This window comes from Pelodiscus sinensis, chromosome 9 (assembly GCF_049634645.1).
Source record: "Pelodiscus sinensis isolate JC-2024 chromosome 9, ASM4963464v1, whole genome shotgun sequence".
Lineage (NCBI taxonomy): Eukaryota > Metazoa > Chordata > Testudines > Trionychidae > Pelodiscus > Pelodiscus sinensis.
The window spans coordinates 22,841,052-22,867,951 of record NC_134719.1 but is presented as its reverse complement, the minus strand read 5'-3'; the positions used below and the strand labels follow the sequence as shown (position 1 = coordinate 22,867,951).

The window sequence follows — 26,900 nt, the reverse complement described above, 5'->3', positions numbered from 1 at the left end:
GGCACGGGGTCAGTACTAGTACAATATCCTTGTTCCTGTCAGCTGCTTTATTGCATAAGTAGAATTGAGGATCTGTCTAAAGATACTTCCTCTTGTGAGACTGTAGACATTTTAAGACTGTAGGACTAAGGGAGGGGATTCAGTTTCTTTTGTCAGAAGACAGCTACTAAGTAGCTGTTTTGCATGATTAATGGTTAATAGATGGATGGTTAATCACAAGTGCTCTGCATTATAGGGAAACCTGTACTTATGGCCACCTGCTATCTGCAGTCACCAGTGTTAATAACTGGTGAAATCTCAGTCCCTATGAAATTTCCTATGTTTTATGTAACACTTCACTCTCTAATAGGCAGCCACCTGCCTAACACACTCCTGGCCACCTGTAGACCTGTCCAGCTGTGTAAATTGCATTGCAATCAGCCTGCTAAGGCAGCTGGAAAGGTAAGCCACTTTGTGAATTATTTTGTAACACATTTTAAATTCTTTGACTTTTAAATTGCAAACATTGTTATTGTATTTGACCTTTTAAATATTTTGTTCTAAAACTTACAGGAGTGTGTTAGCAATAGATATATGGACCACCTGTTACATTGGCCAAAAAATCTGGAGTCCCTATCGTGTCCATTATTAACATGTTTCACCGTAATCCATTAATGGCGTCTCTGGCCAAATTCCCAGCAGATATATCTCTGAGGTTAGACACAATGACAAGCTTATGATTTCAAAAATGTATGTTTCAAGCATTCTGTGGGCATTCTATACTGCGGTGCAAACCCAGCACATGTGCTAGTATGAACTTTTTCTCTTGGCAGCTTATCCAGCACAAGTGATTAATTGGTCAATACATCATTCAGCTTCACTGGAGTGTACAATCTGAACACTATTCCCTACAGCCATTGTGGGATCTGAAACAAGGGGCAGCTGCACTAAACGTAATAGGGCTAAATCTTTTGCTGGAGGAGGGCCCCACTTTCCCCTCGCTGTCTTGGAACCAATTACAGGGATAACGTTTTGGTTTAATCAGATTTGAAGGTACAATTTGTCTCTCTTCTTCATTTGGTTATAACTCTTATTTTACTTGGCTCTCTAGTATGGGTCTTTGTACATTCATCCTGTTTCTACTGTCTTCATGACACTAAAAACAAGAAAATTGCCTTTGGTATCCACATGTACAGTAGTTGGATCCATCACTTTGAAAACATTCAGCTGACTAATGTAGTTACTCATTGAATATCTGGATTAAAATATGCAGTTCATGGCTAATTTTATTGCAAATTATGTTTCAGAATATATACAGTAGTTAAACAATGACTATTTATTTGCAAAACCTGGACGCTTAAGACATTTAAAATGCAAGCTCAGTCAAAGTTTTCTCTGTAATTGCTTCATTCATTTTTCTAAGGTTAACTTGGCCCTAGTTAAACTGCAAAAGAAAAACAACTTTTAATCTTATATGTTGGTGCCTCTGATATTACTGAAACGGAGCACAAGAGGCAAGCAATGCGTATGCAGAACAGATGTTGTACTATTGACCTTCACTCATCGAAAGCTTATTACTAGATTGTTCTTACAGGCACTAGAGTTTCACAGACCATGCAACTGGGTGACAACCGCTGCCAGGAAACCTGACTCCTTCAGAAAAGATCTGAACTCATTTTGAAAAGGAAAATGTTGCTTAAGGTGGCTTTTAATATTTGATACCCATAGAATTATTCTCTGCACTTCTTGCTGATCCGTTACTAGATGAAATTCAAGGTATGAGCTACTATTCAAAGAGATCAGAAAGAACTACAATTGCTTTACAAACTACCTTACCACATCCACCATACCACACTTACCCAGATCCTATGGGCCAGATTGTGATCTCAGCTATAGGGTTGCACAAAACAGAACACCCATGCCCTGCATTCACTCCATGCCCCCTCCCCCCATCATTTGCTTTCTCTGCCCTCATTCACTCATTCATTTTCACCGGCCTGGCTCAGACGACAAGGATGCAAGAGGATAGACCTGGGGGTTCAGAGTAAGAAACAGGGCTCCAGGCTGAGTCAGGTGGTTAGGATGTGAGAGGAGGTATGGGCTCTAGACTGAGGTATGATTTTCAGGGTGAGCTCAAAATGAGGGGTTCAGGGTACAGAAGGTTGGGGGTTCAGGCTGGGAGTGCAGGCTCTGATGTAGGGCTGGGTCTAAGGGGTTCAGAGTGAGGGGTAGTGTTGTGGTGGATGTGAGGACTCTTGCAGGGGCGTGCACACTTTGAGTTGGGGCTAGGGATGATGGGTTTGGGATGTGGGAGTGATGAAGGCTGGGACAAGGGGTTCAGAGGGTGGAGGGGGATCAGGCCTGGGACAGGGATTTGGGGCACCTCGTGAAACGAGGTGTACCGGTAGTTCGGAATAGGCACCCTAGTCCGAACTACCTAGTTCGAGCCCCGTGTAGCCGCGCTACACGGGGTTCGAAGCAGCGGGGATTTAAAAATGGCAGCTCCCCGCTTATGCTAATGAAGCCCGGGAAATTCAAATCCCGGGCTTCATTAGCAAGTGCGGTATGCCTACATTACCCTCCTAGTTCGAACTAGGAGGGTAGTGTAGACATACCCTTAGTCACTTACATCCCTAGTTCAGAGGGTAGGAGGGGAGTCAGGGCTGGAGCTGGGGCAGCAGGATGGGCACTGGGAGGCTCAAAGGTGCAGACTCTGGATGGCACTTACCTCAAGCAGCTCCCAGAAGCAACAGCATGTCCACCCTCCTGCTTCTATGTGGAAGTACAGCCATATGGCTCTGTACACTGCCCAGTCTGCAGGCATCACCTCTGCAGCTCCCACTGGTTGCAATTCCTGGCCAATAAAAACTGCAGGGATGGTGTAGGAGGTGGAGGTGGCTTGCGGAGCCCCCAGCTGTCCCTACCCATAGAAACCAGAGGGTGGACATGCTGACAGGTGCTACACAGTGGAAAGGCTAGCGGGAGTCCTGTCAGCTCTGCTGTGCAGTGTGGCCAACCAGAGAGTCAAAATCCTAGTCAGCACCACCAGGATCCCTTTTTGATTGGGGGGGTTCATTGAAAACTGGACACCTCATCACCCTACTCACTTACATTGATGTAAATGTAGAATAACTCCACATTTAAGCTGATATAGGTGACCTTTGAAATAAGTATTCCAACAGCGATGCTTTTGAGTACTGGAGGTAGAGTAATCTCAGTGGCAGGCCCACATTACCAGAATCTCTTCCCAGCATGATCCTTGACAAAGGCAGCAAAAAGCTCCTTTTTGCCCTGTTCTTCCCAGCAGATTAAGGTCTGGTTTCTCAGCTCACTGGTGAATCTGTGGAGAGCAAAACAACATGTCTCCCTTTATGATTTATAAGAAACCAGTCCATTACGATAAAGCCTTTTTATGTCTACAGATGTTAATTGGAAGTGCTAGGTTAAATTGCTGCTCTAAATGTTATGAAATTATTGGGATTATGTCAGACATGTTTATTGCTCATTAACATGCAAAATTTTCCAATGAATAATAATCATCATTTGAAATTAATATCTAGATAGCTTGGAGCCAGGCTTGCTTATTGGGGGAGAGCAAGAGGGAATCTGCCCTGGGACCTGGTGATTCAAAAGGGCACAGGGATCCTGGCCGTCGTCATTGTGACAGCACTGGTGATTGGAGCCCTGGGCCTTTTAAAACACTGCTGGAGCCCTGCTAAGAGTTAACAGGGGGGCATGTTGTAGTACAGATGGCACTGAGTGCTGGTTGCCCTAGCCCCTCCCCTTCTTCCTAAGGACCTGCACCTTCTGGGAGTGCTGAGCTAACCCATCCACTTTGCCCAGGCGCCCAGCAATTCTGTTGTCTCCCCTTCATGGAACCCTTTATTGGAGGTCAGATCATGAAATCTTTAGTCAGTCCTTACAATGTCTCTGATAGTGCAAAACTGTACATATTAAAACTAGATATAACTTTGTTCTGGTTTATTCAGACCAGAGTTGTACTTCAATAGCAGTTTTGTTTGAGTAAGGATAGAGTGAAGCCTATGGCCAAAATATTAAATCTCATTAGTTAGTGAGGGTGCCTCAACTTTTGGTTGCCAAATTTGGGACCTTTTGAAGGGACCTTATTTCCAGAAAGTGTCAAGCTACATATGCTTTGAAAATCAGATCCATTTGAGGTGTCTCAAGTTGGCCACTGAAGACCACTGGTCACTTTTGAAAATCTTGACACATGTGATCTGGCCCTTTGACATCTAGGATCTGAAAATCTTGACATATAGGATTTCAGTTTATAACTGTATCAACACTCCATCCACAAGCCAATACATTGCTTGATTACAGACTGTGTCAGTACATACATGCTGAAAACTCACACAAAGGGGAGAGAAATGGGGATGGCAGTCCTTAGTTTGCCATAAAACTCCACCCAAAAAACTTTGCCCCAGCCACACTAACTGTATAAATCTTTAGGTATTGTCACCAAAAAATAACACTGCAGACAGTTCAATCAATTTTTCCCTAAAAAAGCAGTTTTCAGCAAAATACTGACAATAAAGATAGAGTTAGCAGACAATGTGCAAAAGAAAAAAAAGAAACTCCAAAGAAAACATTTCCCCAAAGATATAATTGGCACATATAAACAGCCAATAATCCAACACTGTGTAGCCTAATCTCTGGCTAGTTTCAATTGGTTAGTGATGCTTGGCAAATTTCAGGGTGGAGCCCTAAAAGACCTAAACTGATAGACAGAAATGTGGTTTTTTTTTTAAATCACTGACAATCAAATCCTCAAGCTGTCATGGGTTTGAACAACTGGAGGACTTTACAATTGTTCATGATGAAACAGGGAGCCAGTGAAGAAGCTTCATGACTGATGTAATATATGTTCATTTCTAAAGGGGTCAGAGACCACTCACGCGGCGGCTGCATTCTGAACCAAATGCGTTTTCTGTAATGATGATGCTGGCAGAACTGCTAGCAACAAATTATGATAATCCAGGCGAAATGTTATTAAATCATGTATAACTGTTTTCAGATCAGCAAGGGGCCTGGCCAGATTTAATCCAAGCAATGCTTGTGAGATAGTAAAAAAGTGTTGCCCTCTTGGGGGGGAGGAATAGCTCAGTGGTTTGAGCAGTGACCTGCTAAACCCAGCATTGTAAATTCAATCCTTGCAGAGGCTATTTAGGGATTTGGGGCAAAAATTTGTCAGGGATGGTACTTGGTCCTGCTGTGAAGGCAGGGGACTGGACTCAATGACCTTTCAAGGTCCCTTCTAGTTCTAGGAGATAGACAATCTCCATTATAAAAGTTTCAATAGCATTTTAATATGTTGGGCTTTGAGATCTCTTTTGACAAGCATAGCTTCCTGACTCTTCATAGATGTAGATTATGGGAGTAATCGATCATCTATGAAATTGGTTTTTAAGTAACTAATGATTGCTTTTAAGGGTAAACAAAAAAATCCTCAGTTCTGCTTAAACTCAGATCTAGCCCTCAGAATTCCCTCTGCCTTGAAACAACTTAAACATAATGGTCTGACAAAGGAGTGATACAAAAGAAAAATGTAAAGAAGTGATGTGTTATGTTCTTAGAGGTTCCACAGTTAAAGTGACACCTTCAATTTCAAAATTATACTTCTCTCTGCAAATGTTTTACCCACAATTGCTATAAATAACACCTAGGGTCTTCATAAAAGAAAGAGAATAGAGAAATATATTTTTCTTTTGACAAAGTATTCTGCATTGCCATTTTCATGGTTTCCACTGATTCTCACATAGGTCTTGAGCCTGCAACCACTTATGCACCTGGTTCACTTTGCACACATCGAGTAGTCCCATGTAGTCCAATAGGACTATTTATGTGGCACAAACTAAGCTGTGTGTAAATGCTTCACGGGATCAGTGCCTTTGTCATATCCCCTGTTGTTTATGCACATCACACAGCAGTGGGGGATAGAAAAACTTCTTTTAAAATAGTAAAATTGTGCCCATACAGCATGAAAATCAGCAGGAAGATCAGGCAGCAGCTGTAGTATCTGAAACTACTTTAAATCTCTTTTGTATTTGACGAAATTTAAAGTTGATGGTATGTCTTTTAGAAATTTGACTGCTAAAGTGTATTGTCAATCACAATTATCACTACAGATTGAATCTCTCTAGTCTAGCACTCACTGGTCTGGTGGCATCTGTGGCCCAGCATGATTTTAGTTAGCTAGATGGCCATTTTTCCTGGGTGTGGCTAAGTTTCCCACAGGCTCATAAAGATTGTTTACAGCCACCAGTCTGGGCTCTGTGTTCTGTGCTGTTATTTAGCTCTAGTTTACCCCAAATGTCTCCCAAGAGCCCAGCAAGCAGTGGAAGTGTTGGTAATGCTGCTGCTAGACAATATTGACCTTCCATTATTCAGTAAATTCTATGATTAGGCACCAGTCAGGTCCTGAGGATGCCGGATTAGAGAGGTTTAACCTATACATTATGGCTAGACAACTGACTAGATTATCTTCAGATAGTGACCAGAGAAAACCTGTGTAGTATTTTCCAAAACAGCAAGTGCTTCCTATAATGGAAGATATGTAAACCCTACTGACATTGACAATAAACTAAAACACAACCTTATACCGTATTTTCCGGCGTATAGGGCGACTGGGCGTATAAGACGACCCCCTATCTTTTTAATTAAAAGATAGGGTTTCATCTTACACCCCAGCGCCCCGCCGCCTCCTTTGCTCCCGGTGTCCCTGGTCTGCTGGAGATGGTCCCCAGCAGACCAGAGGCACCGGGAGCAAAGCCGCCAGGAGCGCCTGGGCTCCCCCCCCCCCCCCCGCCGGAGCCCCTCCGCGGTTTTGAAAGCCTCGGGGGAAGCCGGCGGCGGGGCATCCCAGGCGCGCATAGGCTGCCCGCCCGCCGGAGCCCCTCCGCGGCTTTGAAAGCCTCGGGGGAAACCGGCGGGGGGGGCATCCCAGGCGCGCATGGGCTGCCCCCCCGCCGGAGCCCCTCCGCGGCTTTGAAAGCCTCGGGGGAAGCCGGCGGCGGGGCATCCCAGGCGCGCATGGGCTGCCCCCCCCCGCCGGAGCCCCTCCGCGGCTTTGAAAGCCTCGGGGGAGCTCCGGCGGGGGGGCAGCCCATGCGCGCCTGGGATGCCCCGCCGCCGGCTTCCCCCGAGGCTTTCAAAGCCGCGGAGGAGCTCCGGCGGGGGGGCAGCCCATGCGCGCCTGGGATGCCCCGCCGCCAGCTTCCCCCGAGGCTTTCAAAGCCGCGGAGGGGCTCCGGCGGCGGGGCATCCGGCGTACAAGACGACCCCCGATTTTTGGGGGATGTTTTTTAACTTCAGAGGTCGTCTTGTACGCCGGAATATACGGTAATTTGCACAGTTTCAAAAACACCTATGACACATTTCAGTGCTGGATACCACATGTAGTAACCTTGTAAATGAGCAAAAACTAGATTTTATGGTTTGGTGACTGGCACCAAAATGTAAACAAGCACACAAACTAAAGAAAATGTAGCCAGACATGAACCCCATCTTGTTTCTCCCCCCCCAGAGAGCAAGAGAAAGGCAGTCAGCCTTTGATGCCCTGGGAACGCAGGTGTGCTGCCTGTCCCTGACTCTACCATAAACAGAAACCAGACAGTAAATGGGCTAGCTGACGACCCGGGGCCTCCCGTCGCCCTGATGGCTAGTATCAGTAATTGACATGCCTGCACTGTCCCAGGAGAGGAATCTTAGCCCATCACATACCAGAGGTGCCCATTGTCTGCATTTTCCCAGGTGTGAATTATGCTTTGCACCCTTCGTGGGAAATTTGTCATTCAAAGCCATTTTTCCTAATTGGCCACTTGAGACCAGGAAGAAGCCTACGTGACCCAAGGGGTATAAAAAGGGTTTAGTAGCCCACCCTATTTGAGCTCCAATCATCTACACCTGCTGGCAGGTATTGATTGTCTCCTGAGGTCTGTGGGACTCCCAACCTCGCCCTACTTCTTCCCGAGGGATTGAGAGAAAGACGCTGGCCACGCCAAGTCTGGAACGCAGGGGTGAGAATATATACCTGCTAGGTGTCTATTTTGCATGCATTTAATAAGAGCTCAGAGAACCAAAAGGGTTTCATGGTACCTGTAAGTGACTTATTAGTGTAATTTCTGTCCTGTCCTTTGTAGTGGCTGTGTTATCTGTAACACAGCAGTAGCATTTAACAGCTAAGTTTACCCTGTAACAATAAAATAGTAACTGTTAAGCTTTAACCTGACTCCTTCAGTTGCTGTAACAGAACCAAGCACAATTCTAAAAGAACTTCAGCTGGTCATAAGGGACAAGTATAGGAAGAGCTTGGGTGTTTTGGATTGTGTCACTCCCAGGTGACAGATCCGTTGGGGCATCTCTCAGTCTTTCCTGGACTGCCTGCTGCAAAGGGGTCCTGTATCCTAGCAGCTAAAATCGGAGGTGTAATAAGCTCTTCCTATAAACTCGGGGCGTCTGAGAGCCTGTTGGCTGCCCTCTGCGATGGGACCCTGGTCCTAGCAGTAAAGTCACAGACGTTAAACTCTTTTTCGGGGTGCCCTCCAGCCTCCTAGGCTGCCCACTGCGACGAGACCTTGCATCTCAGCAGTTGAAGACTTGGGTGTAACACACACGCACACACTGCCCTGACCATCGGCTGACAGAAGTAAAACTTAAACTACGCCTATGCAGTCCCTGAGGGCATGTCTACACAGTAAGGTAAAGTTGAATTAAGCTACGCAACTTCAGCTATGTTAATTGCATAGCTTAAGTCGAAATAGCTTAATTTGGCTTTTAGCACTGTCTACACAGCAGGAAGTCAAAAGAAGAACGCTCTTCCTTTGATTTCCCTTTGACTTCCCTTATTTCATGTAATATGAGGGTTACAGGAGTCGGAGTAAGAAGTTTTCCAACTTGCCATTATTTTGAAATAATGTAGATGCGCTCTTTGTTATTTTGGAATAAAGTCAATTATTCCAAAATAATGCTGCTGTATAGACGTACCCTGAGTGATCAAAATACTCTTTCACATGAAGACCTCAAACATGGGTATCCTCAGAAACGTGTTAGAGAATCTCAGCCTTTTATTTTTTAAAACACAAATTGCTTGCTTTCCCCATCACAAAGATCGCTTTGATACTGATAGGCATGGCTGATACGAGAAATAAAGTGGAATCAATTTCTGCAAAGAGAAGTGTGATGAGGGAATTGAGAGATACACCTCCATGCACTGCAAACTTTTATTTAGATACACAGGTATGTGTGCACACACACAATGTAAATAAGTAATTTATAGCAAAACACTTAAAGAATCAGCTCATTCAAACCAATTTTGGCTGCCCCTCTAAGGGTGTGTTGACACTGCATTCTTAGCTTAAAATAAGATATGCAATTTGCGCCATGCAAATTGCATATCCTATTTTGATTCTTTTTCAAAATAGGCTATTTCAAAATTTGGTGTGTCCATATAGTGCCAAATTTTGAAATAAAACACTATTTCAAGACATCCCTTATCCCTCTTGCAACAAGGTTTACAGGGATGCTGAAATAGGACATCCGCTATATTTTGCAATAGCGTACGCATTCAAAGGATGCAGGATAGCTATTTTGGGATACCTCTTTTCTCCCAAAATAGCATTGCAGTGTAGATGTATCTAAGTGACAATTTGCTAATGGTGGATAGGATACATTTGGGTAGCAAATTTTGGTAGCAAAATTTGTTCTACGTATCCAGACTTAGAATGTCTTCTTTCCTGCTTGCTTTTCCTGTCAGGTCATGGAGGGGGAGGGGGGAAGAGAGAGGCGGGAAGAGGGGAAAGAGAGAGACAGCATGTGAGTGTGCACAGGCCCTTAGAATTGTTCTCAGTCTTTGCCTCCCATTGCCCAAACTCCTCTGCTTTCAACTGACAGAGAAAGCAAGCAGAGGTGTGGACATGTTAAAGGGTTTGTGGCACAATATTAGCCACCAGGCAGGTGTCTGGGTTTGGGAAATAGGGCCATGAAATTTCCACATTTGCAAGTTATTTTAGCTTGTTTATTTGGTCAGTGTCTGTCTATACAGTGGGCAGCTTGTGTTTGTCTCAGGGTATTTGGGCTTGTTAATCTGATCAGTGCCAGTCCATTCCTGGCTTCTCTGTCCACCTGCTGACTCCCTAGGTGCTGCCCTTCTGATGCTCTGTCCATCTGTTAAGAATTTTCCAACAAAACACATTAAATAAATCATTTTTAGCTTGTCTTTGTGTGTGTGAGGAGGGGAGAGGAAGCCTTGATCCTCAGATTTCTGAAATAATAATTCATCAAGTATAATACATAATAATTAATAAATATCCCTTTAGAAATTATTCTGCTGATCTCTGATTTTATCTTTTGTTGACTTACTAGCTATTCAGAGAATGCGTAAGTCACTCAAAATGCAGCATCTCGAGATTCAGATTCTGTATTTTTCAGAAGTCATTTTATTATTTGTTGAAATGTTATCCTGATATCAGGAGTCAGAAGCAAATCGTCAGAGTGTGTGAGTGTCACAATATCTGACCAGTCATTGCAGAAAGAAATTCGGACATAGAATCTAACAAAATCTTCTACTTAAATATCACTTGTTTGTTAAAGAAGACAATAACTTATAGAACTGGTTAGAAATTTTGTTTCCTGGGTTGAAAAAATGCAGTTTGGGTTTTCTTGCTTCTCTGATGCAAAAATTAAAAAAGTTTGAGGCAATCAGACACTTTATTAACATTGCTGTTTAGCTGAAAAGCAGTGGGGGAAAAGTTTAGAGGGGATTTTTTTGACCAGTCCTAATAAGTCGGGTGTTTGGGGCAACAAACCTGAGAGGCTGAAATGAGGGATCAAATTTGGGTTAGATATAAATCTTGGCAGAGGACACTAGTAGTTTAGTCTACATATGTTCAAAGGAAGTAACTCAAATACAAGGAGGCCTAGCCCTCTTTTCCCCACATCTTTTGGCAGAAGGGAATATGGGGATGGAGAGTGTAAGGAAGGCAGGAATTCTCAAATACGGTATAGGCTGGTGAAACAACTCATGAGTATACTGCTCCATTGCAATCAGCCTGTCAAAGACATTGTGGAGGGTGGGGGGAACCAGGGAGCAAGGCTTGACAGTTGCTGGAGGCAGTGTTGATTCACATGTCGCTTGGAAATGGTGCTAGCCTTTGGGGATCTCTCAGAAACATGTGGTTTGTGTAGACTGAAAATTAATGGGCAGTTCCAAGGTAGAGCAATCCCAGTCTCTCTAGCTCCTTTTGAATGATGTTCAGAAACTCTTTAAAGAAATAGACCTTCAGCTGGTGTAAATTAATATAATCAACATCAATGGAGCTATGCTGATTTACACCAGCCCCTTGGAATGTAAAGGCACTGTGTTTCCAGTCTTTTCTATGAGACTAACCCGTATAGAGACCAGTACAGTCTACTGTGTAATAAAAGGCTAATGCAGTTTTATCTTCACATTGCACATGCAGAGGCTGTAATTTGTTTAAATTATGCTATTACCTATAAAGTATCAGTAAGTTCCAGACAGTTGTAAGACAAAAACTTAGCTTAGTTGATGAATGAATTCAGAAATCCCTTAACATGGGTCCCAGAGAGGAAGTAATATGATTAAAATGGAGTTCTAATTCATCTGACAAAACTGGAGACAATAAGACCTGAACAAAACCCAAAGGATGCTGAGACTCCTAACCTAAATCATAGATCAGTGTTTTTAAAACTGTGGTAAGTTAATACTCTTTTTGAGCAATTAATCTCTGTTTACCAACATGCTCATCAGAGAGAGCAAGTAAACAAAATACTGTAGAAAATTCCTCAAAGCTAAAGGAAAATCAATCCCTGCCAGTAGCTATTATGATTATTTTATTTTTTTCACATTGGGACTGAAAGGGAAATTGTATGTGTAAGTCAATCAGTTTCCTCCAAAAAGTTTTTATTTTATAACAGCGTTACAAGAGAAGAGATGATACAAATATAGCATCCAGTTGAGGGTGGAGTTGAGGTCATTGCTACAACAGAAATTGTATCAGGATCTGCCTCAAGATACTTCTATGTTGCCAACTTTTTTATCTCTTGACATTTGCTGTAGACTGACAAGATAGCAATGTGAAAACTTGGGTTGGGGTGGTTGGTAAAAGGTGGCTAAATAAGAAAAAGCTCCAAATATTGGGACTGTTCCTATACAATTGGGATATCTAGTCACCCTATTTCATCTTTTTTCTTTAACCCTAGCTCCTGAAGTCCTGAGATTTTTTTTTATTTTAGAAAAAAGTTTCTAAATTTCTAAAAACAAATCTCATGATTTAGGTCACTCTCATGAATTGAGAGCAATGAGTGAATCACATACTTATGTACTTTGCTGAACTAGAGCTAGAATGTTAAACAAATTGTAGCTTACTACCAAAACAGAGTTGAGAAGAATAAACTTTTTTTTTGCTGTTACTAATATGAGAGAGGTAAAATGCTCTATTAAAATGTATCTAAATTTACAGTTTTGTATTCCTCAGCAAAGGTAAGCAATAATGATACTGTACACATCAGATCATTTATTTTATATTGTAAAAAGCAATTATCTCAAGAAATATCTTCCAAATGTTAAAGTTATTCTTACAGAAATAACTATAATTATTGATATTTATCTTCTTATAAGAGCTTTTGCTAAGAAAGAAGCACAAAATGTAATAAGTAGGATCTTCTCTAACTACTGCAGTATATCTGCCTTATTGTCAGAACATGAAACCTTCATGTAAGATGGATTTGCCAAACAGAAGTAGACTACAAAACCTGAAATCATGTACATCACTTGATAATGACCTTGTTTTCTCTCATATAAAGCAGAGAGTTACTAGTGTTTCCATACTGTAAATCAACTTAACCTCTCATGAAACAAAGAAAAGGGACCTTTTAGATTTGCATTGTGTTATCTATCTAGAACATTTTTTTTAAATGGCTCACAGCAAAACTCTCAGAAGTGGCAATGTGAGCTATTGCATACAGCAGCTATTTCTGTATAGAGCTACTGCAGCCCAGAGGGCTTACAAAAGGGCTTTGATCATTTAGTGCTTTTGAGTTGCAAAAGCTTTCTCCTACCTAATACTTTTGTAACTGATAACTGTTTCATGGTTTCTCCTTTTCTGAATGATGATCATATATAGCTGAATGTCTGAGGGTAAATGGATTAGTTTGTGATATTTCCTTTAGATCTGAAAATATCATTGATTTGCATAAAAATAAGTCTACATTTCACATAATGGAAGACACACATCAGAATGTGTGTTGTCCATATTTGTGGACTCTTATCATAAAAACATCCAGATCTTTTAACCGGGCACTAAATATAACTTTAAAGTAATGCTAATTCAGGAGAAAAAAAAAACAGTACGCATCATCTGTCGACAGTTTGATACTCTGTGATATGTGTAACCAATTGTTCTTATTTACATTAATTTGCATTGTGAAAAGCAATTTTACAGTTTCAGTCAGGCTTAATAGGCAATTTGCAACTCAGCGCCTAATGGCATAGTTACTTAAGCCTGCCCCAGGGGTGCTTTCCAGACTTGATATGAGACTAAACCTTTTAAATGTTCAATTGAACATCTTAAAAAGTCAAAAAGTCTTTAGCTATTAGACCTGGTTTGTACTTGCCTTGTCATATTTAATACTATTGCCAGAGATGCCCTTTGATTCAGATTCCATTTTGTTCCACATTGCAGAAGTGCTGATTTGATTCTGCAAAACATGGTGACACAAATGAAATATGTAATCCCTTCCCAAGATATATTAATGAAACAAGGAGGTGTTAGGTAACATTGCACTGGCATTATTTACAGTAGTATGTCTGGAGTGGAAGAGGGCTACTACCTTCATTTTATGTCTATGACTATTCTCTAAGACAGATGAAAACATAGTTGTATACTTTCATATTTTTGAATGTATAAACTTCTCCCATAGGTATGATAAAACCACATGCTAATAAGTCTGAATACAAGCAAATGAGCTAGATTCTACACTCACTTGAACAAATTTTAACTCGGTGATAGTCCATTAGGCCTGAAGTTTTTTAACCAAACCAAACCAAACTGGAGAATCCCAACTAATGAGTATTCCTGAATATTTGATCAATGTGTGGGGAGCAGCAGAGGTCATGTCATATCATTTCTAGAGCACTATTTCACAGGCACTTTTTGTCTTCCACAAATTACAATCCAAGCTCATCAGGATTCCAAAAGTATGGTATTGCTCCTGGAGAAGTACTTCTGGAAATGGCAACAAGCAAGATACTGTATTGAACCCTGCAGATGCTGATATCTGTTAGTCTAGCAGATTAGGAGTGTTTGAGTAACATGAAATCCCAAAAGCTGTACCATTGTAAGAAGGAATGTAATGTACTGAATATATTTCCTTAGCCTGGTTATAAATAACAAGTGGGAATCAGTGGATGCCTGGAATAAAGTTTGATATTCTAAGGTTATCACTGTAAGTGACATATTTCATGGGATTAACGGTATTTACCTATCATGAATCAAGTGAAATGATCGTCAATACTGATTTTTAATAAAAAGAGATAAAGCCTTGTTCTCTTTTCACCATAATGGTGTTAATTATAATTGAAGTTATTGGATATTCGGGACTATACATGTGCTTAAAATTTATCTGCTTACACGTACTTGGCTGAATCAAAGCCATTATTAATGTTCTAGATCAAAACCATTCTCCTTCATATTCTGTAGTTGCAGGCTAATTGATTCCCAACAACTTTTCAGATCTTTTGGGGTATTTTTTTCTTAACTGTCTTGATATCTCCACTATGGAACTTATGACAGGATTAAGAAAAGCAATATAAGTGTGTAGGGTATTGTTAAACTTAAAAATCAACAAATAGTCTGGTAGCATTTTAAAGACTAACAAAACATGTAGATGGTATCATGAACTTTTGTGGGCACAGTCTACTTCTTCAGATGACCAGAGTGTTGGATGTCCAGAACTAAAATAAATAGGGTAGAACGGGGGTGGGAGGGAGGAAGAAAAAATAGGAGGAGGGGGGAAACAAGAAGAGGCAGTAGGTATAAAAATATAAAGGGGAAAGAGGAGCTAGAATGTAACAGGAAAAACAAATAGTCTATAAGCACCTAGAATAGTGATAGAAATGTAGCAGTGTTAGTCTGGTGTAGCTGAAACAAAAACCAGGAGGATGTAGCACTTTCAAGACTAACAAGATGGTTTATTAGGTGATGAACCTTCATGGGCCAGACCCACTTCAGGTCCTGCCCAGGAAAGCTCATCACCTAATAAACCATCTTGTTAGTCTTTAAAGTGCTACAGAGTCCTGCTTTTTGTATAAGCACCTAAAGACTGGATAGTCAAAAGAGGCAGATAAGAACCATTAGCAGGCAATTAGAGAAAAAGAGAACTAATACCAGATACTATACAAACAAAGAACCATTGGAACCTTCATTGTTTGGTAGGTTGATAATGTCCCAGCCATCAGATATCTTTACTTAAACCATTAACATGAGAATCAAGCTTGTGAATGAATTGTTGTGAATTCCAGCCCTTCCCTGTGTGTTAGGCTTGTGGAATTGGTCTGTAATAAAACAGCCACTTGAAGACCTGTTATGAATGCCCAAGAAGATTGAAGTGTTCCCCAACAGGTTTTTATATGTTCCCTTTATGGATATCTGATTTGTGTCCATTAATTATTTCCCATAAGGACTGTCCAGTTTGTCCAATCTATATTGCAGTGGGACATTGCTGGCATTTGATGGCATAGATTACATTCCTGGATGTGCAGTTAAATGAACCTCTGATTTGGTAGTTTATATGGTTGGCTCCAGTAATGAATTTGCTTGAATAGATATGTGAGCAGAGTTGGCATCTGGGCTGATTGCCGGGCTGGGTTCCTGGATGTTTATGATGTAGCTGTGTAGCATGGTTACTGAAGAGAATTTGTTTCAGGTTGGGGGGTTGTCTGTAAGTGAGAATAGGCCTTTCCCCCAAGGTCTCTGAGGGTATGTCTAGACTGCATCCCTCTGTCAGCAGAGGGATGCAGATTAGGCAGGTCGACATTGCAAATGAGGCAGGGATTTAAATATCCCGTGCCTAATTTTCATAAAATGGCTGCCACGTTTTGCTGACTCAGCACTTTGTCTGCAAAAAGCAGCAGTCTAAAGGGGGATCTGTTGAGAAAGAAAGCCTTTTTCAAAACAGATCCTGTAAACTTCCTTGCAGGAGGCATAAGGCATCTGTCGAAAAAGGCTTTCTTTCTTGACAGATCCCACTCTAGACTGCCCTTTTTTGTGGACAAAATGCGGAGTCGTCAAAACATGGTGGTCATTTTTATGCAAATTAGGCACTGGATATTTAAATCCCTGCCTCATTTGCAATGTCGACCTGCCTAATCTGCATCCCTCTGCTGTCAGAGAGATGCAGTCTAGACATACCCAGAGAGTGAGGGATAATTTTCCTAGGTTGTAGATTGTGGATAATGCATTGGAGGGGTTTAAGTTGTGGTAATGACAGGTGGAATTCTGTTATTTTCTCTTTTGGCCCTGTCTTGAAGTAGTTCATGTCTGAGTACTTTTTTGGCTCTGTCAATCTGTTTTTTTACTTCTCCAGGTGGGTATTTCAGTTTTAGGCATGTTGTATTTCTGCCTCTGAGGTGTAGAGCTATCACAAAAGATACACTGATTGCTGTTTTCTAAAATAGAACACTGTGCCATGCTCAAAATAATGGAACACCGTTACCCCTTGTTTCAGTTTCCTTTATTTCTGTAAGAAGAGTGTTATTTCAAAAGATGTCAAAATTCACTTCACAGTTGTATACAAGAGAGGTTCCAAATAAAAAATACTAGAGCTATGTGCTACAGGCATATCTAGTATTTGCAGCACTATGCAGCAAATGGAAAGATACAGTTAAGGAAAGTTGTATATCAAATCACCCCAAGATATAATGAAAAAAGCCTTTTATCTGTAATGAAGGCAACACATGCTAGTTTGTGAATATTCCATTAAGCTTGGGAAAAATAAAATAAAACAAAGCTCCTATGTTGGTCTTCAATAAGACCTGGCTTATAGTCCATCTGAATTTTGCATTGCAGTTGGTGTATACATTGAGCAGCAATCTGGTGGTTCCTGTGTATGTATCTGTGAAAATCAATGGGATAGCTTAATTTAGTTGTTTTTTATTTAAGTTGGTCATTGGTATAGCATCTCAGTGTTGCATAAAATTATAGAGCACAAAAGCACAGAACCCAAAAGATGTCATAAACTGAAAAGAGTCTTTTGAAATGACATATTAAGGGTGTTTCTCTACTTTATCTGCATTGGCAGCTATCTCAATTTCTTATCAAAGAGTAACCTGCAAAACAAATTATATTTTTCAACGTTATATCCTGAAAATAACAATTATGGTTATACACTATGTTCAATGTATTCTGCAATTCCATGGCTACATAATTTACCTCCTTGTTGCAGAACTGTGCTCCAGAAGATAAACTTTCATCTACTTCACTTATCTTAATAGGATGTTGAAGTCAGAAACCTTGATGGTTTAAAAGTCATCACTGTTAACCATTTTGTTACCAGTTATTTTAGCGGAAGCATCTAACAATCCTGAACAACCTCCTGTGTTTGACTGGTAGCATATTCCCTGCAGTTTTTTATTCTGCTGCTGGAACCTCATCCTTCCAGTAATAGCTTCTGTGAGGGAGTTATGTTCTATGCAAAATCAAAGTACAAGGAAAACTTGTAAAATTCAAAGAGAAGATAAATACAATATCAAAACAGAGAGTTTATTTTTCTGGTGTAGTATTTCATCTTTCATTCAATACAAACATCAGTTTGGGAAAAAATGGACTGGCATGTTATAGAAATGAGGTGACTTTGCTGAAGAATTTAGAGCACATGGTACCTTGATTGCATATGATAGATCCAATGCCCCAGGAAAATGTTCATGAGGGATTTGAAAATACAGTCTGAATGCACATATACAATTTATAAATGCAGACAGAGAAAATTGACTGAAAAGATAATGATTACATTCTTCATGCAAAATATTTCTGAATAAAACACAGGAAAATTATCTTTTAAATGGTCATTTAATTTGTTCATTACTAAGATTTTACGCCCATAACACAGTTGGATAAAATCATTTTCTCTTATAAACTGCTAGTGTTTAATTGTTGTTACATAATGCTACAGAGATAAGGGCCAAATCTAATCCTTTTGTTAACATGCACAATTTTTTAAAACTAGGATTTAATCTGGTTCTCAATCATTTGTTATATAAAACCTTATTTCAAACAGTATACAGATTTCCCATATAAATAGTGTTCTCTATAAAATTCATACTGATAATGTAGCATATTCATTACAGCATCCAGAATAAGTCAGCAAATGAATTTTTCCATTAATCACTTGCCTGTATAATAATGACCTTCATGCTTAGATCTGAGTGGTCAGCAATGACAGCCTGATAGGCCACACCAAAACAGATTAATTTTTAATCCTAAAAAAACACCATAAATCTAATTGTGGAAGGAATGGAGTTCCATGAAGAATAAGCATAGCATGCAAACAGAAAACTATTGATAGAGGTTGTTGCTAGAAATAAACAACTGTGGAAGAGTGGTTGGACATACACATCAGTGAGATATACAAGGAACCAACAAACCCCTCAATCTGACAAAGCAAAGCCATCTGAGATTTGGCTCTACAAACTTACCTCTTTCTACTGTCATTTAATAAAATGAAACACTGGGTTCCAATCTGCGTATAGTCCAGCCTCCTTTAAGAGGTTATAACTGTTTACTGAATTATTTTACAAGTACACTTCTGGAATACTTAGCTAAATGTCATTATCAAAATGAAAAAAAGGGATGTCATTTTTGCTTTAAATACTGATATCTACAAGGATGCAAATCTAATATTTTGACATATTGAAATTGCTAGCTACACATTGTTCAGAGATGATTTGCACGTGACTGTTTCATGTCCTGAGACCCCTTTACTAGCTAAGAACCTTCCTTGAGGCAAATTTTAAGTCAAATGAATAGAAACGTGCGCTTTAAATGAATACAGCAATCACTTAAAAGTGTTTTCAGAATAAAACAAGTGAACATTTTTCTTTAGTAGGGGTTACGTACAATACCCTGAAACCTTTTTTGCAAATAGTTCAATAACAGACTATAAAGACTTTTCAAAAAGCAAGACAAATAGCAATAAGAAAATGATCAGTTCAAGTCCACTTTTTGTTCTCCTGAACCTGATTGTCCTCTAATACTGAGGAAATTAGTGTAACTCCTTTGAAATCAACAAATGAGTGTAAATGAGATGAGAATAAAGCCCATTAGGTACATCAAATATGAAACATATCATTCAAGTGATAGGGATTTCATACTCTCAATACTTTGTTAACTGTGGATGTGACTCCTAAAACTGAGCTTTCCCAAAGCTCTGGGATTTGAGTATCTATTTCTGAAGGAGTATTATAGATATCCAAGAAGAATTGGAGTCAACGTGATTTTTTTTTTTAAAAAAAGAAGCCTTGCTAAAAGTTATTTGGAAAAGCAATATGAAACTTTTCATTTTGTCATTTTCATTTTTTTCCTAGCTAATGGAATTCACCAAATTCAACCAAATTTTGTGAATAGTTTTGATTGTCCTGAAACCATATTTTTCTGCAATTTTTTTCTGAAAATTTTCATCTAGCTTTATGCCTGACCTCTTACACATAGTTTTAAATTTGCTTTGTGCAGTTGCAGCAATCCAAGCCAACCTTGTTGCAGCTGAGGATCTAAACAGTCACCTATTTCCTACCTGCTTATTAAGACTTTTTCCATTTACTTCAATCAGAGCAGGGTCAAAATCTTAAAGCCCAATGTAACCTTATTTGTAGAACGTTTTTAAATATAATCCCCCAAATGACTGATGAACAGCTAGACTGTGGAGAGGAAATGGTGTGGAGCTCCTATGAAAAAAATCTGCATCATCATGGCTTGATGCCACTGGATTTTGCAGGGATGGTTTGTTGATTCAATGGTTGTCAGTTAAGAGTTAAGCCATTGTCTCATTTGACACTGGGCATGCATGTGCCATAAATGATTTACAAGAAGTTTTCAGAAAGCATGTAACAAACCTGGATATGTGTGAAGCAACATGTTTAATTAAATGAGACAATCAAAGATACAGAACAAAATTCCTTCATATGCATTTCTGGAGTTGCTGCTCTATGGCTGATATCAATTCTTAATAATTTCAATAAGGACTTTTATGTAAAACTTGCTTGTATAATATGGCCAGCTTAATATGTGATGGATTCATTTTTTAGACAAGTACTTTTCATTTGATTTTAAATGAAAGATATACTTTCACACTGGTGATCTCTGGATGTCATTAACTTGAATAGCTTTCAGATTATTTTTATCTAAAGAGGGAGTCCCTTAACTTTGGTCTACATTAGGGAATTATTTTGAAATAACTTATTTTGAAATATTAATCGGAGAATCAACACTACCAAGCCCGTTATTTTGAAATAATAACTTCTGCTTTCCACAAGGAATAACTCTTATTTCAAAATAGTTATTTCAAAATAGCATTAGTGTGGATGCTCTACTGCTGCTATTTTGATATAACTGCTCCCCAGAGTCATTCAGACTAATTACTCCCCAGTACTTCCTGGGGCTCTATGTCAAGGTAGCATGTCCACATTAAGTGAGCCTGCCTTGGGCTAATTCTGAGGCTTCCCTGTAGTGTGAACATGCTATTTTGAAATAGTTATTTTGGGAGTTATTATTTTGAAATGATTTCCTAGAGTAGACATGTCCTTAGTTATCTACCTTCTGAAATTAGACATTTAAAAATATATAGACAATATAAAAGCCTGGCCAATATTAGTTTTCCCTCCATCATTTGTATCATTTTAGCAATATATTCCTCAGTAGACTGTAATCGGTGGTTGTACTGAACTACAGGAAGGTTATTGTGAAGAAAACAACATGTAAATAAGGCAGATAATTCCAAGCTTTTATCACTGATCTTAGAACATTTGCATTTGAACAGTTTATCCAGGTTCTGTAGATTTTATTTGGTAATTGCTTGGGCAGTTGTTTTTTGACAACGCTATGATTAATGATTGCCTTTCTTTGCCTGTCTCTTATAAATGATTTTTTAAAATGTCTAAAGGTAAAAGACTACATTTTACATCAAAATCAACATACTCAGTGATATATTTTAGTAGATACGTGAGGTCAAAGGCTGTGCCTTTGTCATTTATAATAAAAGCTTTTCACATTTTATTTTAATTAACTTGCAAAGCTATTAGCACTCTTATACAGAGAACAGCATGTACGGTACACCTCAAGAAATGCTTTCATACCCTGATGAGAGGCGTGGTTTAAGTGCCAAATGTTTTTTTAAAGAAATTAATACCAGTCAATAGTATACTATAGTGCAATACTATACTACTTAGTAAAGTAGCACTACTGCTTGGTACTTAGTACAGAAAGAATGAGAACCCAATACACCTGTGGAAAACTAAATTGTAAATTGTGGTACTTCCCTTTGTAATTTTAGTTAGGCCAGATCCTCAGCTGGTGTAAATTAGCATAGCTTCCATGAAGTCAAGAAAGCATTGCTAATTTACAGGCAGTGAGGGTGTGGGATCTGGCCTTCCAAAATGTTTCTGTCTGAGTATTTCTCTCCTTATGGCATGTGAGTGTGTGGAGGTAAGGCTATTCACCCTTTTATATATTCTGCATGGTTATACTGTACCTTTGTGAATGGAATCCTGCATTTCACTGTGGGTGACATTTGACCCTCTGGAAGTCAATGGAAGTTTTGCCATTGACATAAATGGGGCTAGGGTTTTACACTGTGAATCTGCCATGCCAGCTGGTACATGTTCCCATTTGACAAGCAAGCATGTGAGTTACTCCTGACTGTCTTTGGATAGGTGTAGGTTTCATGCACAGAAATGACATTGAGCGTAAGGGGTTTAGTAGTGCCCAGATTAGTGTAAGGGGGTTAGTAATGCCCACATTAGATGAGGACATGCTAAGTATTAATCTATGAAAACTGATGTGTAATAATGGTATGAATCTGTAAGAGATTTGGTCAGTGAGGTAAAGTTATAATGGTGGGTTATTAGAATTTCCTATATGAATATATTGATCTAAATAGGAGTCTGAAGAGAAAACAGAAAAGGCACCCAATAGATTTTGATAAGCAGTCTGAAGTATGTAATTGGAAGGCAATGTGGGAAGTTGTGAGCTTTAAGGACCCCGAATCCTAACTCCAGCAAATTGTAAGCCTTGTTTTGGCCAAAGCTGGAAGCCTGAAAGTCAAAAGAACACTGCAAAATGCCCTTCCAATGGGAAGAAAGGGATCGCTTCTCAGAAGCTGTCTACAGGCTGACACAGAGACTGGCACTGTGGAGAGACAATCTAAATAAAATGGGTCTTCCCAGATCCTTAGGGAAAAAATTGCTATGCATACAGTCTGTTTGATTGTTGTTAAGATCTGCTGTCTCTCAAATGTTTTGGTTCTAAATATGTGATACTTTGCTCTAAGAAGGCTCTTTTGGTCACAGAATTATCATTGTTCTTGGAGCCTGAGGAATAGAACTGTAGTGTCAGAGCTTAAGTCAAACCTGTTGAAGTAATTGTGTTTAGTGTTTGGATCTGGGCCAAGGGTGGGCAAGAGACTGCCAGCTGGCCAGATCTGGCCTGCCAAGCCACCGGATCTTACCTGCACCTGCCTCACCAAAGCCCTTAGGCAGACCACAGCCTATACTTTAAAAAGCCAGATATGCTCCATTCTGCATCACTGGGGAGGACAGAGGGAGATTACTCATGCTGTTCCCGCCACCCACCAAACTCCCATTCACCAAACTCCCAGTTTCTGGCCAATAGAAGCTGAGAATTTTTGCTGGGAGCAGGGGCAGTGTAAGAAGCTTTCTCCCTCCCTTTTTGTCCCCCTCCCTCTCATGCCTGGAGTGGAGCCACTGGAGCAGTGAGCAGTCTGCACCAGACAGTCTGCCTCAGGTTTCTGCTGGTAAGTGCCTCTGAGCCAGTGCCTCTGAGCCAGTGCCTGCCTCTGGCACCCCAGCCCTCTGTCCTTCCTCCACATACCCAAATTCTCAGTCCCCTCATGCACACATCTCTCCTCCCATATATGGCACCCAAATCTCCTGCCCAGACCACAGTCCTCTATTACCTTAGGTTACATTCCCAAACCCTGCACCCCAGTCCCCTGCCTTAGGTCACAACTGCCTCCTTTACCCAAACTCCCTCCCAGACTCCATTCTCCTTCCTGTACCCCAATCCCTTATCCCAAGCTCCCTTCTGCACCCAGCCTCCATTAACCCTGGAATTTCTCCATTAACATCATGGAAGAGCAGGGCCCTCAACCACATTCCAAAGTCTTGGAGTGGTCCCCCAGCAAAAATTATTGCCCACCCCTGGTGTGGGCTGAGAGGGGACAATAGTATGATTCCATCTGGAGTCAGTGATGGGTTTAGCCCTGTAACTTGGGAGGAGGTGCACTTGATGGCTACGTCTAGACTGCATCCCTCTGTTGACAGAGAGATGCAAATCAAGCATGTCGAAATTGCTAATGAAGCGGGGATTTAAATATCCCACACTTCATTAACATAAACATGGCCACCACTTTTTTTTTAAACAGAGCTTTTTTGAAAAAAAAAAAAAAAAAAGGGGGAAGTCTAGACATGGTTCTGTCAAAGAATAAACCGTTTTTCGACAGATCCTGTATTCCTCAAAAAATAAGGAATACAGGATCTGTTGAAAAAGGGTTTATTTTTTGACAGATCCGCATCTAGACTGCCGTTTTTTCGAAAAAGCTCCGTTTAAAAAAAAAAAGCGGCGGCCATAATTTATGCTAATGAAGCATGGGATATTTAAATCCCTGCTTCAATAGCAATTTCGACGTGCCTAATCTACATCTCTCTGTCAACAGAGAGGTGTAGTCTAGAGACACCCGATGAGACCAAGAAAGGTCAGAGGTGCAGTTCACTGGTAAATGTGGCCAAGGCACTTCGTGTTCGGTGTGCTCCACAGAAAAATGGACAGAGGGTTTCCAAAAAGAATGTCTAGTTAAGGCTAACTTCCTTGCCCACTGTGCTGCTGCCCCCTTCCCAGCCTAATGGAGGGAGGAAAAAAAAGAGACCAAGATAAAGTTGTCTAAGGTGCCAGTTCACTCATTCATTCCTATTTGGCAAAGAATTTAAATACCTGCTTAACTTTAAACTCATACTGAATCCATTGAGACTTAAAGTAATGCAAGCTCTTAAGTGGTTTGCTGAATAAAGAAGCTTAACTTCCACTTCTTCCATTGCGCATAGGGGATTAAGGCAGATATTGATGGTGTTGAGGGGACTATTGCTTCTTTAGAGCCTTTGACAAATTGCAGCATTGATCACTGACACATGAACACCTAGCTCATTTGTTATTTGGATGTCAATATGGTTGCCTACAAACATTATGCATCTCTTGAAACATACGTGCACTGGGACGCAGGTTTTAAAAATTTAAATACAACTGAATATGAGGGCACTGTGATAGGTTTATCTCTGGATATGTTAGGTATTATGGATAAGATTCTTGTTCGCTTTTCCGTGTTGCTGATCTTTGTGATGGACGGTAACTACAGGTTGAACCTCTCTAGTCTGGCAGCCTGGGAACCTGACTGGTGTCAAATTGGAGAATTTGCTGAACCATTGGTGGTTAATATTGTCTTGAAGCATTATTAACACTTCCACTGCTTGCTGGGCTGAGAAGAAATTTAGGAGTATATTAATGCTAAATAACAACACAGATCACTGTGAGCCAGGACTGGTGGCTGTAAACAAACTTTATGGGACTGCGAGAAACTTGGCCACACTCATGAGAAGCGGACATCCAGATAACTAAAATCATGCCATACTATGGATGTTGGCAGACTCAAATTGAACCTCTCCAGTCAACCCTCTCTTGTTGAACCTCTCTAGTCTAAAGAAAACCCTGTACCAAGGTGTGTGTGTGGTACCATAGAAAAATTAGATCTCTTTGTAGCGCACAAATGAACAAGGCCCTTCATTTTCAGGTGGTTTGTCAGCATTGCTGCTTGGGAGAAGTGGAGACAGATGGCCTTAGAAGGTGACCTGTTCATTTCCTCAGTCCTGTGTTCTACACTGCTTAAGGTATCCAATTGCACCTATGTGATGTATCCCACACTGGCATGCCTGCTACACTAAAGGATGGGGGACTGGTAGCATACAGTAACCCATCTAGATGCTACATTGTTGCTCTGTGCAAATCCTTGTTTTTCTTGATTAGAATAGCGTTATCACTTTTTGTGCATAGCCTCAGCATTGCAAAGGAGTTAGAACAAGGGGCAAGGATTAGCTGATTGTGTGTGTGATCAGTTATTTCCTTGTGTTTTTTTTTAACAACTCACTGAGTTCACACTGAATGGTAACTTCTGTTCTCCGAGCTAGTTCTCTGCTCTCCTTATGTGCATGTAGGTCCACCTGACATCAATGCTTAACATCAGGGGGATGTAGGGAGACTAGCCATGCAGGTTTGAGGGGAAATTTTTGCATCAAGGTTTTCATAATGACAAATCTGGGCTCTTGACTACTGACTGAACATATTGAATTTTTATGTTCATTCTTGCTATTTTTACTGTTTTTTTTTCATTCAGAGTTTTTCTTGATGCAGTAGTCAGAGAAGATACAGACTTAAATGCCCACTGCTCACTGCCAAATTGTATAACATTTGCTTCCCACAAACGTTCACTTGCCATTTCTATTTAATTACCAGAGATTTCTTAGAATGCATAAGAATGAACTATTTAAGGATTTTTTAAAGACATATGAGTTCCTAAAGGTGATTATGTGACTGAAACCACAGAATGTCATTTGGAAAAGGGTCTGTTTGAAACAATCTACTGTCCAGTGGGCTTAATTCATCTCATTTGCACTGGTGTAAATCAGCAATAACCTGCTGAAGTAAATGGAGTTATATGAGGAAATGGGTTGATTTGGCATGAATCCTATAAAATCTACGTTTGTCATCTGCCTATGTCATCCATGTATTGTGTATTTTAGAAGGTCTGTTTCAATTGTATCTAAAAGGTATAAGTTTGATTATATTTTAATATACTGATATATATCTTCTGAGGTTTATGTATTTGCTCCATATACCAAAACAGTACAATGTAATGTTTCTTTATAGGCAAGGAGCCAGAACTTCTACTGGTGCAAATTGTCATAGCAACACTGAACTCCTTTGTATTTTCTTGAGTTTTCTGGAGCTGCTGAAGTATGAATGTCCTGCTTGTGACACAATGGGCTTATAGGCTAGTCACTGCATATATTTTTGGTTCAGTTTAAAACAAAATGGATGGTATACCAGGACCTCCTGATAGAATAAAACGTAACTGCTGTGTTGTCTATCTGTAAGAAAACACTGTCGTATTTCAATACTATTGTGAGGTAGTTGTGCATAAATGTTGCCTTTTACATGATGACAACTGTGGATTTGGCTTTTATTTACTGCTTATGGGACCAGAGCCTCAATTGTTGGAAACTGACATGGGTCCACTGATTTCAATCCAGTGCCAGGTGAATGTGTCAGAACTGGCTTCCAAATGTGGAAAAATACAAATAGGATAAGATTGAATATAATCTCAGCTACCCTGATGTAAATCAGGGATAATGTTAGAATAAACAGTGGAGTCACTCTGTATTTCCACCAGCATAACCAAGATCAGAATCCGATTCACACATATTAATATAGCTTGAGAAAAATATCAAGAAAACACTTTTGCTTCACAATAAATTTTGGACACAAGCTCTCAAAAGTCAGATGATTCTGCATGTCCTCAACTGGTATAAATCAGTGTCTCTCAATCGAATTACA

At 40.2% G+C, this 26,900-nt stretch overlaps 1 long non-coding RNA gene across 1 annotated transcript; it reads left to right on the top strand.

The window, feature by feature from the left end:
* The first annotated feature begins 21,616 nt into the window (after positions 1 to 21,616).
* On the top strand, positions 21,617 to 26,499 carry LOC142830657 (uncharacterized). The gene is made up of 3 exons (XR_012906095.1): positions 21,617 to 21,707; positions 25,081 to 25,177; positions 26,214 to 26,499. It is a non-coding gene; the product is annotated as an uncharacterized LOC142830657 (long non-coding RNA).
* The last annotated feature ends 401 nt before the right edge of the window (positions 26,500 to 26,900 follow it).